A 20,262-nucleotide genomic window follows, 5' to 3' on the forward strand; every position below is an offset into this window, starting at 1 on the left:
ACAGAGCTCTTTGTGGAAGAAGTGAGAATTTTATTATCAGGTCTTGGACTACAGAAAGTTACATCCCGAGGATGTACCGAGGAAGCGAGCAGCTCGGCCGCTGTGGGTACATCAAGGGTGGATGTGGTGGAGGGTTTTTTTCCAATTTAAAAGCAAGCATCTTCACATCTGTATTGAGTAAGGCCATTGCCTTTTCTTCTCAGGTGATGGTGGATTTTTTGCAGCTGCTGTGCCCTTTCAGGAATCTTTATCCACTTTTTAGCTTTGATAACTGCTGGCCTGAGTTTGAAGTTTTGCCTCTACCCTGTTTCTGCTGAATGTTTCAGTACGGTTTATTTTTGTCAGCTTTGTTATTCTACCTACCATGCTGTCCCTGTTCTCCCATTTACCAAGACTGACAATAACACCTTTCTGTAGAGCTTTTCAACAGAAATTTCTCATCAAATTAAACTTTTCACCATAAGCACAACCTTTCATCAACTTTTTTTTTAAACTAGAAAAACGGAAAAGTATAATACCAGGGAAAAAAGTATAATACTAGGGAAAAATGTATAATGCTAGGGAAATTGTTGCAGCTGGCTTATAAACTGATAGTTTTCCATTGAACATACCAATGAATTTTTCCCCCCCCCTTTGAAATTTTTCTAGAGAAAAAGCAGTTTTACAGCAGCACTTGCTCTTCTGCTTACAGCCTATTGGACCTAGCTGGAGGACGCTGCTCTTTTTAATTATTGCTTTATCCCCTCTCACCTTGACCTAACTGTGCCCTGGCAGGGAATGTTTGCCTACCTCTAACTGATTTACAGCAGATGTTAGTGGTAATAAATTATATCCCACTTCCCCCAGCTCCTTTTTTTTCCAGAGCTGCTTGAATGTTTTCAAATGAAAAGTCTCTCAATCTTAACAGGCATTTTTTTCAAAATGTATATTTTGAGAGTTTATGAATATTTTCTCTTTTTTCCAGTGATACTGAAAAGCAAAGCCTGCGCTTTATTCTTTTCGTCTATTTTTGCTTTCCTTTTCCTACTGGAAAGAGTTGCACTAAGGGGAAAATACAAGAAAAGGGAAGGTGAAAAAAACCATGACAACAGAAGAACTTCTATGGAAAAAAGTGAATAACTGAAACTGGCAAAGCACATGGAACAAGAAGAAAAAAAAAAGTCCAACCCTGACATGTTTTAATTTTTGCCTGTTTTTCCACCGGTTCCCTCCTGACATCATCAAGCAACCATTTGGTACTTGCTTCATGTAGCACGTGCTAGGCAAGGCGAATGACTTCATGCCTCTAAAGCCAAGCCTTTGTTCCACCAGCTATTTGCGTAGATGCTGCCGCCAGTGCTCCAGCCATGCTCGTAGGGACCAACCTCCATCACCGGCCTCAAGCATCCTAAAAAGTAGTAGGAGAATGACTGGGAACGCGAGGACCCAACTTGAAAGATATTTCCTGACTCAGAACTAGGCTGGACACCAGAGGAGATTTCCTGAGGCGGGGATGCCCCAAAAGCCCCATTTTCCACCCCAGCTCTGCTGCCAGGCTCCCAGCTGCGTCGCTTGGCCAACACAACCTATCTCAGTAGACCAGCTGTGATTTCCAAGCCTGGCCACTTCCAGGGAATGCTGTAACCCATGCTGATTTGCCAGAGCTTCTGTCTTTGAAATAATAAGCAGAAACACACCGTAAGTAGTAGAAGGTGCTGAAGGAAGCCTTTTCCTAGAATGCTGCTATTTTGTTCCTGGTGGGTACCCCAATATAATGATATAGGCTAGTATTGAGTGTGGGACTTATATTAAGGCTATTTAAGATGAGTTGATTGCCAATGCCTTAAGCAAGGGCACCAGTCAGTGGATATTACCTCTGTGTCTAATTACTTCCACCAGCAAATGGCAAAGTGAAGTTCAAGGTACTAATTTTTATCAATTTTTTATTGCTATGGAGTCCTAGGAGAACCAGAAAAATCTGAAGACACAGCGTTTTCTTTCCAACATGCTAGGACTGGCCTAGAAAGTCAATTTTAAGAGAGATGAAGCATTTTTGGAAGCAGGCCCTTGCCTTAGGAGTCGGTGACCTCTGAAAAGCAGTGAAGCCTGTGATTGTCCTCCTACAGAAAACACAGTGAAGTCCCCATCCTGCAGACACACAGGGGCTTAGTTCTGCATGTGTCTGTGTGGGGGGGCGCTCGTAGTGCCATGGGTTTCAATTGGACAACTCTCAGGTGAACGTCACTTTGTTAATCACATCTGTGGGAGCGAGGAGTCAGCTCTAAGAAATATTGTTGCTTCTTCTTACTGTTGTAGCTAGGTAGGAGGTTTACATTAATAGTTTAACCAAGGTAGAGATAAAAGAAATCAATTAAGAAGCCTCAAAGAAAAAAAAAAAAGTGATGTTGTTAATGTTGGGGAATGAACCACAAGACACAAAGAGCAAAGTCTATATTCCAGAATCAAGCAACAACACAGCTTCATCTTACTTTTACTAAGGACTGCAGAGTTTGATCCTCAATTCCTTGATAAAATAGCATAAAGGGAGTTTTCAAACTCCCCTGTTCCTTTAAGAATGCTCTCCCTCTAACTTCTCAGGTGCCCCCCCAACCCTGCTGCACCAGTCCTGGAGTAAATCATCATGGATACCCTGCAAGTATCTCACAGACAGCCATATAAATCTTGTGTTACAGCAAAAGAGAGGGGAAAAAAACAGGTTAAACTAATTCAGGACTACCAGGTAGCCACGGCTGGTGGCACACAGGTGTTCAGGCAGGTTGCCCTGCTGTTGCAGGGCTCAGGGTGCAATATCATCTCCTTCTCAGAGGAGGAAAATCATACACGTTTTAACTAAAGCATCACTCTGTAGAAATAAAGTGAGGAAAATATCCTCGCCAGAGCAGCGAAGGAAGAAGGCAGGGTTGAACACAGGGCTGCTGCTCAGACTTTCGAGCACTCAGACCAGAGCCCCCCGGGCAGCTTGTGTTTCCAGGCGTTGCATATCTGATTTCAGCCTCAGCCATGGGTGGGTGAAGGGTTAACGGGAGACGCAGCACGTTAACTGTATCTGTGGAGATTATGGCATGTTTATCCAGTGTTCAGATTTCCTGTCTGAGCGTTTGGATTTCCTGAAATCCCTGCTATCAGCCCAAGTGCTGTCCACTGAGCAGACCTTTTTCTCTCTCTCTCTCCCCCCCCCCCCCTTTTTTTTTTTTACTTTGCTCACATGGTAGGTTTTCCTTCCTGCTCTCTTTCCAGTTGTAGTGCCTGTGTTTCCTCACCGGTCAGGACATTTATGGATGCAGATCAACAACACTTTTAGACTCCAGAACTCTGGGGATCGCCGTACATTGGATTTCCTTTTTTATTATTATTCTTTTATTTCACTTTATTTTATCTTTTTGTGGCAAGAAAACCTGAAGAAAGATGCTCTTTTTCAGCTGCCTATGGGAGAATATGTTTTAGTCTGAGATGGAATAATGGCCTTAGGTTTGAGGACCAAATCTGGAATGGGAATTCAGACTGCACGCGTCCTGGTGAGTTACAGCGCGTTGGGGCTGAGCGTGGTTGGTAACGAGCAGCTCTGAGACAGGGACAAAGGCTGAGCGCGTCCATTCAATGTGGCTGCTGAGCAAACTGCAAAAAGCAGATAGGTGAAGCTGAAGTTAGAACTTTTTCCAAAAAAAACAACCGAAGTCCATTTTTAATTCCTAAAAACACACGCTGCTCTACAGCCCAGATAATGTCTAGGTAAACTTTACTGTAGCAAAACTTGTAAGTCCAGATACTGTGAGTCCTTACTCATGTACGTAACTTTTACTCACATAAGCGACCTCAGTGACTTTAAAAAGAGCTCATGTAAGAAAAGACTTGCAGAATGGGGCCCACATTGAGTAAATTGCAACGTCTCAATCTCAGCGAAAATTAATCTTAAAAGAAAAATGAGAGTTTTCTGAGTGTCTTTGCATGTTTCCTTGGCCTTTTATGTTTTATTGTTGATCTAGATTTAAGTTTTAAGAAGAATCCATGTGCCAACTATTTCTCCTATTGTCTCTTAAATAAGTTTGCAGTAGGAGTGAAAACGTATTTCATGCAGCTATGTTCCGGGAGGCCAGAAAGGGGCTTTCTGTTGTTGGAGGGAAAATGCTGAGTGCTATGCTCCTCTGAATGAACTGGAAAGCTGCATTCAGACATGAGGCTTAGCTAAGGTTTTAGCTTCAGTTTTGGATGTGAGAGTCCATGACAGCATTATTAGCCTTAGGTGGTTTTAGTTAAACTGCAGTCACAAATGCAACGAGCTGACCAGTCTCAAAATCAGTGACTCAGCATTTGAAATGAAAAAGTCTTCTTTTCAGACCTCTTTGAAGCAGATTTCATTGCTGGCACCCATGGAAGTGTTGTTGGAGTGAGATGTGGAAGACAAAGCATCACCACTGTTGCAGATTTTCTGTCCCATAGCTGGAGGCTGTGGTTGCGCTGAACATTCCTGAGCTGCTCCTTGGAGCTGCTCCAGGGATTCAGTTCTCTAATTTTGGGGAAAAAAAGTTTGATTCAGAAATTGCTTAGATGTTAGGAAACATCTATAGGGAAAACAGCTTTCTGTAGTAATTTTACTTTAGCCCTGATTTTCATTAGACTATTGAAAAAGTCCTGAATCCCAGTATATAATACCGCACGTCAATCAAGAGACTTGAACATTTAAATTCTTGGGGTTTAGCAGGAGACAATACTTTCCTTTTTTATACTAATAAAGGGAAAGAGCCATTTTCCAAATTCTTTGCAGAGCTTCCAAATCTGAAGTTTTAAACTAATTGCCTGGTGTGCCGGCTTTCCGCACAACCCTTTGAATGTGATCCTGCTGCTCTTCTTCCAGGTTTTCTTTGGTATCAGTGGAAGGTTTGTGTGAGACCAGCCAGGCCAAACTCATGTCTTTTCTGCCTGCAAGCCTTCAGGAATTCAGTTTTGATTATTAACATGGGGCAACACTGAAACTGATGGTATTTTATGCATTGAAAGGTGGGTTCTCGCTGTGTACATAGGTTTGTACTCTCATTGCAGGAGACTGACCCTCAGAAAATGAAAGGGAGGACAAGGAACCCCTCACCTGAGTTAGACCAGACCATGGTCCCTGCCTTGCAGTTAACACGCAATTTGGTGGTCTGTGGTCACAGATGCGATTAAACTGGCTGTAGCAGAAATGTGCTCCTCTTAAAGCCGGCAGAAGAGTCAAAATGTCACCAACAATCAGTGAACCGCAGAAAATACAGAGTACAGATAAGGACTCAGGGGAAATACGAAGACTTGTCTAGGTCTACCCCAATCTCCTAGCTTTGGAAATTTCATTGGCTTTCCAGTGAGCAGGAGGCTTGGGACTGGGTTGGTTGTGGGTTTTTTCCCCCCATTTTTGCAGGTCTGGCAGAATTTTCTGGTCTCCACCAGGTTGGAAATGCTGTGGGAATAGTTTTTCTGGTGGTATTTTGGTATTTCCTCTTCTGCTCACACCCAGACCAGGAAGTGCAGAAGCACAACCTTCAGCTCATTGTGTACGTGTTTCTTTTTATAAACCTGAATTCTCTTTCCTCTCCTTTTTTTTTTTTTTTTTTTTTTTGTTGTTGTCCTGATAGCCCTCACATAGGTTTAAGGTTCTGTTCGATTTAGACTGCGGGAATTTTTTATACCTCTTCATATAACTATACCAAGCACTAAATAGCTCCTTGTGATTATCACATTAGTTTTGAATTATCTAAGTGCAACATTCCCAACTCCGTTACCCACAGCCAATAATGTTAATGTGCCAATATCCCCCAATAGCTGTTTCTGCTGGCATTTACTCCTGTGCCTTCAGCAGTGTGAGGGCTAACTGGCCACTAAGATCTATCTACTCAGTTGCCCATGAAGAAATTCTGCAAAAGGTCATTTTTTTTGTAATGAACTGCACCATTAAACTCTCTAAGATTAGACACTTCATGCTTTAATGTTCTTTCCCTCCCTCTCTTTCTCTTTCTGCATCAGTGAGGAGGTTCAACTCATGCGCCCTCACTCCATGTGTCCAACTCATTCACCATCACGACTGCCAGTCCTCCTGCTTTTCTTGCTGTTGCTGGCAAGTATGGATAAACAGTTTTGACAGGCATAGAGTCCTGCAGAGCTAACTTCATACGCACAGTGATGTTTCTCTGCTCAGACGATAAATGGACCAGAGGAACTAAACCACTTTCACTGAAACTGTTCCCCACATCCAAAGCCTTTGACCTCTCCTTTTTGCGTTGTTTTCTGCAAAAAGCAAAGAATGCAATTTTGTTTCATACCTGAGCAAAGCGGATCATGTTTGGATTGCAGCTTTTGTAGCCACCTTATAGAGTCTTTAATCTGTTATTTTATAAATGAAAGCAAACTTAAGATGGATCTTAAAGTTGGCCCATGGCAAAATAATTATTTATATTTCCACTTGGGTCCACTCTCATGAGTGCTACATGAACAGCTATGCCAATCATGTTTGGAAACTGTCCCCATGTAGGATTGGGTTTGTAAGACAATTTGCTCCTCGGTAGCATCATAGTCCTTAAAAATACAAGGAAATGCATGCAAAGGGAAGTTAATTTACTTCACTGAAAAACTCTGTAATTTAAGTAGAGGCAATGGAATTACTGAGGGGTTTTGAGCACTGCGCTTGTTTTGGGGTGTTTGTTTTTTCATTGCTGTTGGTTTGAAGTCTCTCTCTTGGGCTTTGGGGAACTGCCGTGCTTCAGAGAGAGGGCACGAGGTGGGGGAGGGAACGACAGTATGGTTCATTATTTCAGACACTGATTAGCAGCAGGGCTCAGCCTGGACCATGTATCGCTCTGCTCCCATGTGGTACCCACAAGCCAAGCTCCATCCATGCTGAACAGGGCATAACATGAAGCTCCTTGCTTGGTCCCCCCTGAACCCCAAAGCTGGGTTCAGCCCACCCCAAGAGGCAGTGATGCTTTTTCTGTATCCTCCTCTATCTCGGCTGGAGTTAACAAAATCCATCTGCCTCTCTGAGTCAGTGGAAAAGTATTCATCTTTTATAAGAGTTAAGGGACATGGGATAGGGCAATGTCAAAGCGCAGAAGTCTTCCCCCAGCTCAGTGTTTGCACGGCACACACGGAGAGGAGGTCGTGTTTTCAGTTCTCATTCACCAGGCAAGCTGATTTACACCAGTGGAGACCTTGACCCGTGGCGTACATGGCCACGGCTGTCAAACAAGGCTCCTTTCATCAGCAGTAAACGCAAACAAATGTGCAAACGGCAACAACCAGAGCGCACCGCGATGCGGTGGCTGCTAGCAGTTTAGAAAAGTCGAAAGAAAACTCTATTTTCTTCTCATCAAAAGCAAAATGAGGAAGCCCCCCCCTCCCTTTCCGCCCCCACCGCTACCACCCTGGCTCAAGCAAGTTGATCCGTAGGTATTTGTGTGGGGGTTTGTTCTCAGCGGTTAACCACATAACAATTTGAAGCATGTGGCTAACTCAAAAGAAACTGCCTTTAAACATTTGCAGACTGTAATTGCATTAGGGAGAGCGGAGCCCTGGCCGGGGACTGCTGGCCGCCCCGCGGGCTGTGGCAGGAAACCCTGGACATCCCACAGCAAGGTCCTGTAAAGAGAGAAAGAAACCTGATTTTATCTCTAGGAGCTTCTCTTCTTGCCGATGCCCTGCAGCCAGGGCCAGATGATCCCCACCTTGTACTTCGTGTAGTTATTTGGTGTGTCAGAGCGCAACACCCAGCAGGAAACAAAACGGAGAGAAAAGGGGTGGTGATGAGGGGAGGGTGTTTCGGCATGCAGCTTTCATAAATAAAGTCAGAGGAAAAATAACAAACAAATTGGAGAAGCTTTGCCGTGAAGCCAAGCATGCCTGAGACTGTTTGGTGATCCCTGGGAGAAGTGGTGAAAGGCACATGGTGTGGGGCTGGTGAGCCAGGCTCCAGAGGGGGAAGGCAAGGAGCAACCCTGCCGGGGTAGTAAAAAGCCCCAATCAAGCTTTTCCGTCCCTCAAAACCTGATTTTTTTGGGCAGGCAGGAAAGGCTGAAGGGAGGATACATGTGAACGAGAGGTGAGGAGTTGTGCACGTAGGGGTAAAGATCCCAACACCTTCATGGTGTCACAGCACTCGTCATCACAGAGCCACAGGGCTATAGTAACATCCAGTTTTAAAGAATTTGGAGCTTAAAGAAACCAATAAAACTGAAGATTGCAACATCTCCCCATGGGAGGAGATGCCTGTGAGACATTCTGCAAGTGGTTTATGACTCTCAAAGGTCATGGGCTTTTAATTTCCATCCATTGCCAGTGCATCCTCAGTCCATGATTAGGAGAGCCTCTCCTTGGCTACAAACAGACATGCTCCTAAGTGTTCATTGCACAAATAAAATAGTGCAAGTAATCTTCTTCACCCAGCTGCAAGCCTCATTTGTAATTCAGCAGGTAAAAATACCATATCTGTACAATCACCAGAACGGCCCCCTGATCTAGGAAAGTAAATGACTTGCAGAGTGTGGCCTTAAGGTTGAAAATTCAACCTGCTTTGGAGAAAGGGCAAATAAGGCCTTGCCAAGTCTTCTCTCTCGGTTACAGTGGCTGGAGCTGTGGCCTTCTGGCACAGGGATGGAGTGGGATTGCAGCTAGAAATCGAGCTGTGCCCCAGGGTTCTGGGAGGATCTGCAACCACATGCATTTCTCCATATCTATTCTTCAGCCTGGGGAGAAAAAAAATCAGCTTTTACTTAGTGGCTGAACAACAGCCCTAGAATTGCCACCTTCTGGCACTGAATTACGATGTGACCACAGGCAAGTCACGGCATGGCGCTATCCAGATCAGCAGCAGGAGAAGCATGGCTGGCTCCCCCTTTCTTCTTGTTCATCTCTGGAGTAGACAGAAGGGAGCATGTAAGTGGGAAATGCAGGGCACACGGTTGATGTGCTCCTCAAAACTACTGGGGCAAGAAGAGGAAGAAGTCTCCTGCCAAGGCTGGCACAGCTGCATGCCCTTTTTATAGCAGTTGGCGAAATGCATAGAAAGCAATTTTGTTCTGGCCAGAACTGCCAGCCAGAGGGGCAGTAGGACGTTTCAGGTGCTAGGATAAGCCTTATGGTACCTAGATTCAGCGTATCACCAAGCCCTTAGCATAATGCTATGGTTCTATATAAGAACATAAAACCATCTGAGCCAATACTTCAGGATCCTATCTCCAGTAGTGGCTGACATATGTGTAGGATGCAAGAGTTGAACAGGGAGGACATGCAGTGGTATTTTCCCAGATTATGGTCCCAGCTTTCCAGGATCTCACCTGGAGGATTTTCTGAGTCAGAGCTCATATTTAGGATGAACTTGTCCTGCAGATATTTACAACATGGATTTGTAGGCTTTTTTGTACTTAAACTAATAGACATTTTAAGCATCCATTAAAAAAAGGCTTATATGGGTACAACAAATTGGTAGACAAAAATAAGTAGATGAATTCATGGAAGGAATTTTTTCCTGAATGTGCAGCTATTAAATCATTACTGACAATGAGGGTCCAATCCTAGTCTCCTACCTGATTTATCATAGTGCTACAGACTGAATTTTGTGGAAATATTCCGGATTTATTTGTGGGTAAATAAGATCTATGCCAGCACCATGGGACTCTAACATTTATTTTATCTAATTTAGTGTGGAACTATATTGCTACTTTCCTTCTGCATTCAAATCTAAGCAGTTCAGTAGTCACCCAAATTAATATGCTTACTGATGTAATCATTTACCTAATGGTATATTTGTCATAAAATGTGTAAGACTGCATTCTCTCCTGATGTAGAATACTGGCTCCATCCATCTGATCAGAGGCAGGCTGTAGTTGCATATCCTTTAATAATTATTTCAGCAGGTGTCCTTTTATTCCTGTTCATAATTAGTAGCTGAGTACTTAGCAAAGCTCGTTAGGATCAGAAATTCCTACAATTCGGTAGTTACATATATTCATGAACAAAGAGAATCTCTACCTTGGTAGAATAATTTCTGAAGATATTTTATTAAAACTAATGGGTACCATAATTCTACATTAAATGTAGAGCGCTTAAATTATTATCAACCAGCAGGGTATAATTCTGATCTTACACTTGTCCTAAATCAATGTCACAATCTGACTCCAGATTTAATCAATGGTAAAATAGGTTTTAGCCAGAATCTGAGATCACACAGGTCATTTAAACTTTATCAGTTTTATTTTGTGTGTTTATGAAGCTGTGGTTGAGAAGGAGTGATCATGTTCACGTGTTGACCAGGATGGGGTTAAAAATCTACTTCTGACCCAAGATGATCTACAGCTGGCATTTGTTCTCACCACCTAGACAGACAAATGGGATTTGGCTCAGTTGAAACAAATTTCCTTACCATTGAAAATATTAGACTTAAAGGGCATCAGTAGCAGCAGGAACAAGGATAAAAAGGTGATTGTAAGTCATGTTTTGCTCCTGTATGCTGGAGCCATATGACAGCCTACCTGACACCTGGTCTGAATTAGAGAAATTGCTTGACTGTTGAGATTTATGTTTTTCTTCCCAGAGTTCCTAGGAAGCTCAGAACAGTTATTACACAGTCCCCCCATAGGGTGGTATATACATGTATGCACATGGTATATCATGAACTCCTGCACTTCGTCCCTTCCATTGCCTTCAAGCACAGAGAGCAGCCTGGCTGTAAGGTTCCTCTTCAGCCAGAAGCCTCCTTCCCCCAGGGATCATTTCTAACACTAATTCTGCCCATTTTAGGACTGTCTCATTTCCCAAACAGTCAGAAGGCCCTAAGCAGCTCCTTCTCAAGGCTGGGATCTGCAATAGGCCCATGTCCTGCGAGTCATATAGGCAGTTTCCTAAGCCGAGTCCTCCAATCGCTACAAGCTGAGCAAGAGAGTTAGACTTAGAAGTAAACTCCTACAATAGATTTGCACCGTTAGGCAGATCAGGCACAAGAGGGGACATGACCCCAACCAGTGAGACCAGATTTAGCCTGACCCTAAGTAAAACAAGGACTGTTACACAACATTTTTTCATGATGCTGGATGTTGAAGACCATCTTATCATTTAAGGGAATCTCATTCGTGTCATGATTTACATCCTGGGAGAAAAGAACTTATATAATGGAAATTTAGATCATTGAAGTAGAGTTTGATACCAAGAACTCTTCAATATTTGTAGCCTGGTCTCTATGAATGAGGCTGAGGCAATTGCACTGTGTGTGCACGTGTCCCTCCAAGACTTTGAACCCGCCTCAACCAAGACAGATGGAGGAACAGAGGTCTCAAGTGCTCCGACACATTTTATAAAAACAGGCAGATGGCTAGAAGAAAAAAACACTGTCTGTAACCTCTGACTACCTCCTCCCCAAGGGAAAAGCCACAACTACTGTGAGACAAAAAGAGCATTTCCATGGGAGTGCAGCACTGTGCTCACCACAACCTGGGGGAAAAGCTTCCACAGGCATTTGCCCTTCAGGCTGCCCATGTGGGGTTTCAGCTCTCCCAAGTCCTCTTGGTGTTCATGGAAACCTGCATGTGCCAGTGTCGCTTTGGGGGCAATAACAGTTAGGTAAAAGACACCTGTTGTTATTTATCCCAGTACTTAAATTCTCTCTCCTTTAAGAAATATCTGCTTGCAATATCACAGGCCATTAAACCACCATGTTAATGCAAAAATCGTTTCCTGCAGGTAATAATATCCTGACATCAGTATTGCTTACATACTAGTGCTGGCTGCTAGCACAGTGCCAATGTTTTGCTTAGATAAGCAATACTACGAGAGGACCCTGTTTGCTAAAGCTGGCCATTGTAGACAAAAGCTTAAATCAGTAATTGTCAAAAGCTAGTTGCCTAAAATTCAGAGCCTCAGCTCATACCAAAGTCCTGAATAAATTATTTCGATGTCCTTTTGAAAGTGAGGTCAGTTATTTCAGTCCACTAATGAGGGTTTCGGGAGACAAGAGTTCAGCATTGCCTCTTGAGTTTCCCAGTGCAAGACAATGTATCGCAGTCCTGAGCTGTGGAACATTTGTTTTCATAATTCAAGTGCCTTTCTAAATAGAAATCATCAGCTGGGCCAGACTGTTGAAGAGAAGTCAGTTTGCGTCTTGGAGGAAGACACTGGGATCTCTCCAGAATGTGAACTTAGACGGGAAAGGAACTCAGATCCCCAGAAAGGACCGCTTAGTGCTTTCACTCCTTAGCACCTCCAGCCATCTGCAACATATATTAGTTTACCAGGTTTAGCAGGAGATGAGTGGTGGTCACGAACACCAGAACTGAGCAGTCTCATCCAGCTCCTAGTCCAGATGCAGACTGCAGCGGGCTTTGCTCTGGTTCCCACAGATACAACGCAAGGGAGGAGGAAGGACCACAGTGACCAGGCGGCATCTGCATGAACACTGGCAACACCCTCTGGTTTTGACAGTAGTTATCACAAGAAAATATGTTTCTGCTTTGTCCTTTCCTGTGCATGACAAAAACAAAGAAGATATTTGTTTCCTAAAAAGGAAATAGGTTCATTCTGGAATGCACTGGGCAGATCAGGTTCTTCTAACTACTGAAGGATACATATGTGGAATTTCAACATTTTTAAGCCCTCCCAGGATATTTGTGCAATATTAATTGTGTCAGCTACTGCACGGTTTTTGCAGCAAACAGTAGACCTGATGTAAGGAAACCTGGCCTCATTTGTGCTGTTAATGTAGTCTTTCTTAGAATCTATTTGAAGCTATTTGCAAGATCATAATTTCCCTCACAGGCACTATTTTTAATTGGGGAAGAGTTGTCTCAGAGGAGTAATAGTCTTACTTCTGTTCACATCTGCGCAGTATTTTCCTGATCAGGAGATCAAGGGAAAGAGGATCTGAGCAACTGCTTCTCTAAGTAATAATGAACAGAGAGCTGTGCAGTAAATCATAATGTGCAATAAAATAAAAAACAAATTTTGGCTGGAGATTAATGACTGGAATGGGACTTACTGAATTAAATTGGATCAGATGTTCCCTGGAAAAAAATCTGAGTTAGATTCACAGTGCCCTATGGTTCTGGTTTTGTTTTTCACAAAGGAAGATTTAACCTGATTGTTTTGTAACTACTAACAATTTCTAGGCCTGGCAGAAGTGGTCTTAGGGGCCTGCGGGAGAGGACAGGCCCTGGCTGGAAATCCTGGTCCTGCTTAAGCAGAGCAGGGAACTGAACATGGAGATCCCCGAATACACTGCTGTTAACTGCTCAAGTGCTACAGGGGGCATCACATTTTTACAAGATATGAAGGGCTGACTTCAGTTCCCACCTCCACGGGCAGATTCATGACCACAGGTCTGCTACAGAGACAGATACCCCTGAATTCTCAAAGGCTGCGATCAAAGCCCAGCTGCATCTCTTGTGTTCCTTTTTAGGTGGTTTAGGTGCCTCCCTCTTACTGTGTCTTCTTCTGTGAGCCCACTGTTAAGGGTCCAGCTTTCCAGATGTTGGCTAAAGAGACGTATGGGCAGCTGACTCAGGCTTCTGAATTTTCCCAGGGATTAAGGCACCCAAAACCTACACTTGGCTTGGTGTTTCAATGCCAGATTTGCTTGTGACTCCAACCTCAAGCAGCAAAACATTTGCGCTTCTAGCACTGTTCACTGAAGAAACCGACATAAAACGGTAAACCAGTGATGGGGACTGATGTTTCCCATTGGTGGTTTTTTTTAATCAGAGATGTCTCTTGTTTTGTCAAGATCCAGACTCAGTTCATGAATGTATCAGAGGAAGGAAACCAAAGCTGCATAAATTACCACTGATCGTGCTAGAGATACTGAAACTTTTTCCCCCTTTAATTAATTTTATTTGCTGAACTGAAAGTGAAACAGATCCCTAACGTGACAGATAAGAAGGCCGACCTTGGTAGGTGCGATGCTGAAGGTAACGCACGCAGCTGCCTTCTCGCCTGCTCTCAGGCACCTGGCAGCTCTGCAGCAGTAGGTTTAGTGACTTTGCCTTATTAACTCAGTTTCCTTAGGCTTTTGTAAAAAATGGACTTAACAACTGTTGCCTAGAGCCAGAAGAAGAAGAGCAAGGCTACATTATTAAAACCGAGAATGCAATACCATTTTAAAATTCATCAAAGTGCTCAGAACAAATTCTCCAGAGACTGGGGGCTTAGTCATCCCAGGTTTCTCCAGCTCATTTAGATAATTGCCCCTTGAAATAGTTGTCTTTCTCTTTCTTTATTTTCTTCTCTTTTTTTTAACGCTGGCACTTGGCAAGTATTCACTGAGCAGGCAGCTCACCTGCACAGCTGCAGAAGGGCAGAAGAAACCTCAAGGTTCCCACCAGGCGCATCTCGACTTTCTATAACATGAGCCAACCACATCTGAGTGCATCCAAAATAGTCATCTCACTGTCACTTGCTGAGATATTAGCAACTCATTAGCCAGTTTAACTAACTAACTAATACACTAGTAAAATTCATTTCTTCATGAAGTGATTTATTAAATAATAGGAGATGTTTAGAGAGTGTAATGTGTGAGGTATTCAGTATTTTTAACTACCATCAGGGCCTAGAGACGCTCAGTCTCAATGCTTTCCCACCTTCTTAAAAACCATGTGATTTGATTGCTTCTATCTCGGTATAAATTGATGCTGTCACCAAGAAGGGCAGTCCCAATACTGTCAAGTGAGCTTGATCAGGAAACTGATACAAATGAAACTGAAAAAAAGAGGTTATTTTTCAGCTGCATCATTCTTCTCTTGGTAAAAATATAAAACTTATATTACAACATATAATTTTACTGTATTTTATTTGTGTATTTTATTTGTGTAACTTCTTCTACCCAAGAAAATCTAAAGATCATTACAACTTGCCATTAGATTGACAGTGGAAAGTATGTCAGCATCTACGGTAGTGCACCAATAGGTATTTTTTCTGGGGATTTCCATTAAAAGTTTCCTATTTTTTGTTTTCTTCCTCTGGGCACCTCTTCTTGAATGTATAATTAGAGGTGCGGTCTTGTATCTGCCCACAATGTGGTTCAGGCAGAAATAAGAAGGCCCTGATGCAATGCACTTAGGGCACGCACCATCTTTGGGATCGGTGTCTACCTCTGGGCTTGGCACCCTAGTGTCTCTCTTTTAGTCAGGAGAATGAAAGAGAGAGTTTAGGCTGTGCTTCATCTGACCTTTGTAGACATCTACTTTAGTATCTCTATTTTAAACATCTACTTCTGTAGGATGAGGTGAGCTGCAACCTAGTTTCAGTTGTCTGTATCTATCATCAGTATCTGACTCTATCATCAGTAACAAAAAAGGGAGCCTGGGGTGAACAGCCCAGGCAAAGACACTTTGTCAGATACAGCCCACTTTTACAGTTTAAAAGTTGAGTCAGAGCTCACTAAAGTGGATGTAAAGAATCTCATTTACATGAACCGAGTTTGGATCAAGTCTTAAAGGCTCTGTTCTGTCACTTACTTTGAGTTAATCTCATTTTTCTATGTAGATAGTACATACAATTTCAAAGAGCATGCTCATGGATGTGGGCATGACTCACTGTAGGGGTAGATACAGACACGAAGAACAAAAGAGAATATTTAGGAACATCTTTGTATTCCTGTGTTGAGGTTTCTGTGTGCCTCATATTTTGGGATATTCTGTAGAGATGCTTTGATAGTTCTGCACTCCGCTGAAGGACAGGATGGCTAGCAGTATTATATCAGCCAAAATATGTGACATTTTCACAGGGCTGCTAAGTAGGAGAGTGGTACCGCCTGGCACACATCGATGGGGAAGGTATGAAAAACAAGGCACTTTGAAGGGCAGAGCGCTACCAGGACAAGAGAGGTTGGCAGAAGGCACCATGGAGTCATCCTTGTGATCAAAGCCTGGCTCTGTACTTGAGACCCCAGACTGAAGATGAGCACATCGTGGCAGAAGCCATGAACCGGAGCCCAATGTGCTCATCTTCAGTCTGGGGTCTCAAGTACAGAGCCAGGCTTCGATCACAAGGATATATAGTCACCCTACAAATATATATGAGATAGATATATTAATGAACTTTTGTGAGGTGTTCAGAAACAAGGACAATGCAAGAATTGATTGGTGCCTGACTTAGCAATGAGGGCTAGAAGCAGAAGGTGTGCCACTTGCTTTGCTTGAGAGCTGTTGACACAGAGTAGAAAAGCTACTGTAGGAAGGACATGGAAAGATCATATGCACCAGACTTTTAATGCAGAGACTAGTTGATCTTAAACACAGCTACACTAGGTTTAGTTTCTCATTTTTATAATGACTTCTTCCTAAAAATACATTCAGCAAACGGCTGATATTGAATTCAGCCCACAATCAGTGGCTATTGAGAATGAGTGGGGGCAGTGACAAGAGGACTTGATGTTGCATTCAGATTGCATTATTAATTTATTATCTATTAATATTTGTTACAGACTATGTACTGAGTAAATAATTAAGCAGTGACTAACCTTACAGAGAAGGTGGGAAACATTCTCATGTGTAATTAGCCCCTCACAGTCTACAGAAATGGATTGTATGTAACTCAAAATCTTGGACTGCGGATGGCAGTCATCATGAGCCTTGTCATCAAATATAAAAACATACCCTTGACGAGATCCATGAAAGCTCTCCAGAGGTCTGAAGCCAGGCAGCAGACACTCTGATTAGCTGCTGCCTCCACAAAATGAAAATTCTTCCCTGAGTCCAAGAAACAGCCGATGGATGTAGTCGGAAGTGATAAAACGGTCACTCTTGAGTGGATACAAGGAGATTTAAGTCACAATACCATCATCCTGAAGCCCTTAGACAAACAACAAAAGACAGGCTTCAAAGACTAGAGAGTTCTTCAGTCTAAATACTCTGGCCCTCAATAGCAATGTCTTGTAACATCGTACACCAACAGTGTTGATATATTACAAAACTGTTGAGTCTTAGAATTACCATGTTTTGCAGCATGAATTCCTAAACCAGATTTAAGCTGTCTGGTGCAACTCTTCTATAGCACTTGCACAGCTCAAATATCCTATCATGATCACTTCATAATCATATGATCATATCATCAGATGAGGGTGGAGAACTAATTTCCATTCTAACAGCAATGCCATCTCCTAAAAGTAGATTCTTTTTCAATCAGCTCTTATTTCTAAGACTATTGTCCAAGAAGCTATCTGAATTTTTAGGTTGATTTTCCATACATATTCAACACATGGCTATTTCAAGATAAATGGAAGAAAGCTCATACTTTGCCAATGTATTTAAAAGTTCAGTGGAATGACCTGAGGATTAATAACCCCCTCAGCCTGACATCAAGCCAGTGTAAAACACTGGAATGGCTAATTCCAGGCACTATTCATAAAGAATCAGGGAAAAGTAATGCAATTCATGCCAGTCAGGATGGAATTAAGGTAGATATATTTTATTTCAAGAAAGCTATCTTGGTATTTTTTGAGCTTTTACATTTTCCTGAAAAAAAAATCAATACTATTCATGCAATACTTATGAACTTTGGTAGAAATTCTGGCACCAAACAACATTTTGATTAAGAAATTAGAGTTACCTAAAGTCATCACTGTAATTATTTAATAGATTAAAAACTGAGCAATTGACATTTCTCAGAAACCATTATAAATAGGGAATCATCATCAAGAGGCTGTCAGTCAGCTCTTCAGGGTCACTCCTGGGCTCTATGCTGGGTTCGACATTGTAATCAGCAACTTGTAAGGGAAACAGAATTATCGCTGGTAAAATCAGGAGAAAATGAATGGGGCAGGTGTAAACCCTGAGCAGAGCAGGCAGTCAGTATGCAGTGATCTGACCATGCAGTAAGGTAGGTACCAGTGCACAAGGTGAGATGAAACAGAAAGACAAGTCGTAGATGTCATGACAAGAAATCCAGCCCTGGTGGTCACCAGCCTCTGTGGTTTTTGCTGAGTGCTGCCTGTCCCTGCCTTGAGCCCGCAGACCAGGCAATGACCATGCAATGCATTTTGTCCTTGGATTCCCAAACGTCAATTACAGGAACTCCTAAGAACCTGTTCAAGTCTTCTTGTAACGGCAGCTATGCATGGACACCCAGGGTAAACCAACTCTTTAACAAATACATACATATCATAGAATCCTAGAATATTAAGGTTGGAAAAGACCTTTAAGATCATCGAGTCCAACTGTTAACCTAGGGCTGCCAAGTCCACCACTAAACCATGTCCCTAAGCACCACGTCTACCGTTCTTTTAAGTACCTCCAGGGATGGAGACTCAACCACTTCCCTGGGCAGCCTCTTCCAGTGCCTGACTACCCTTTCGGTGAAGAAGTTTTTCCTAATATCCAACCTAAACTTCCCCTGGCGCAGCTTGAGGCCGTCTCCTCTCGTCCTATTGCTTGTTACTAGGGAGAAGAGACCGACTCCCACCTCGCTACAGCCTCCTGTCAGGTAGTTATAGAGCACAATAAGGTCTCCCCTCAGCCTCCTCTTCTCCAGGCTAAACAACCCCAGCTCCCTCAGCCGCTCCTCATAAGACTTGTGCTCTAGACCCTTCACCAACTTCATTGCCCTTCTCTGGACACGCTCCAGCAACTCGATGTCCTTCTTGTAGTGACGGGCCCAAAACTGAACACAGTACTCGAGGTGCGGCCTCACCAGTGCCGAGTACAGGGGCACTATCACCTCCCTGGTCCTGCTGGCCACACTATTCCTGATACAGGCCAGGACACTGCCTTGGTTAGTGCAAATCAGTGATGACTCTTCCTTTATTACTTCGTTCAGGGTTTAGCATGTGCCTATAAGCCTGCTAGTATTTTGACGGTGTATTTTTATGGAAGCACTGAAAACCAGATACAGTTAATATATGAGGTCAGGATGGAGCTTCTATTGCTTAGGACATACTAAAATCAAGTCTGAGGTGACTTGTCCACAGAAAAATATCCTTGGATTTGCTTCACTGAAGTCTGTTACACCACATCCTAACAGTGTTATCCAAATCATGGATTAGGGCGAAGCCAAAGAACATGTTTGTTACATCCTGTTTGGATGATGCCAACACAGACACAAACAGAACAAACCTACAGCAGATTTTGGCATGAAACGAAAGACATTTTCTTTAATCTCACAGTTGTTCAAGAACATGTCAGTTATCCCATGAAAATAGCTTCAATAACCTTTGCAAAATGTGATTTTGAAGACAATCTTTAAATTTGTAAGTATGCTTTTCAACAGCATATAGATAGACCAATGACTTGATTCCCTCTAGTTCAAATAACCAGCTTAATTTTTTCATTTGCAGGAAATAAGAATTTTTCTACCTGCTTTATTTTAAAACTTCTTGGGATACAAAAGCTTTCTGCTCAGTCATTAGCTGTAAATTGCAGAATGAAGCAGTACTCTACAGCATTTCCAGATGAAGTAGTCTGTTTATACAGAAAGCACAAGAGCTATAATTACTACATGATCACATTTGTATATTAAGGTCAGAATTCTGTGATTCACGCTATTGTTTGGACATAAAGGGAGTTGATTTTCAGCATGGTGGTGTACAACTACTATTATTGTTACATCAGTGACTGTAGAAACAATATTAACTTTTGCGTGTTTGAGTTTTTCTAGTTAGGTTAAATCCAGTTCAAGCGTGCATGAAAATCGGCTGGTTAATATTTGCCCTAAAATATTCATTAGACATGCAAAATATATATTTATATTATTGCTGTTCAGGTTGTGTATTCTACTATGAAAGAAAAAAAAAAAAAACAAAAAGCAAACGAAAATAGGTCATTAAATGACTTATGCATGAAATCACACAGAGTTTAAGCAATATCAAATGCAGGTAATTGAAGAGTGTAAAAATATTTCCTGATCTTTTCCTTTCCACTGCAAAATCCCTGCATAAGATTTTCTTTTGACTATTATCCAATATATTGGTAATTTTTATATTCTGTTCCTGAGAATCGATTGGCTTTCCACACTATTTAACTAGTGTTAAATAGCTTTAAAATATGGGTATTCAACTCATTATACTTACTAGTTAAGAGCTAGGGTTAGTCAAGCACTTAGATTGTACCAATTAATTCAATAGGATTGTATGTATTTATAATCAGGCACAAGAACAAATACTTTCCTCATCTGAGGACTAATAGAATTTGCTATTGTATTACTGTATTGTATTGAATCATCACCTAGCTGCCATTAATGTCACCCTGTTCTCAGCTAGGCCTCTTTCATACTTAAGCCCCAACTACTCTTTCTCTTTTCAGGTGTAGGTGTCCCTAAGAAAAAAGCAAT

The 20,262-nt window shown here is 42.3% G+C and overlaps 1 protein-coding gene across 4 annotated transcripts in view; it reads left to right on the top strand.

The window, feature by feature from the left end:
- The window catches only part of ASAP1 (ArfGAP with SH3 domain, ankyrin repeat and PH domain 1), a 182,080-nt gene that overhangs the window by 21,091 nt on the left and 140,727 nt on the right, over window positions 1-20,262 (top strand). For 3 of the 4 annotated variants that reach the window (XM_087745946.1, XM_087745974.1, XM_087745965.1), the window contains exon 2: window positions 965-1,677. The gene's annotated coding sequence lies outside the window, so the exon portion shown is untranslated. Of the gene's footprint in view, window positions 1-964; window positions 1,678-3,283; window positions 3,516-20,262 lie in introns of those variants that run through there. The other variant, XM_087745954.1, reaches the window with a different exon arrangement.

Source organism: Nipponia nippon, unplaced genomic scaffold, assembly GCF_047370975.1.
Source record: "Nipponia nippon isolate SJK-2023a ecotype South Korea unplaced genomic scaffold, ASM4737097v1 scaffold_1, whole genome shotgun sequence".
Classification (NCBI taxonomy): Eukaryota; Metazoa; Chordata; class Aves; order Pelecaniformes; family Threskiornithidae; genus Nipponia; species Nipponia nippon.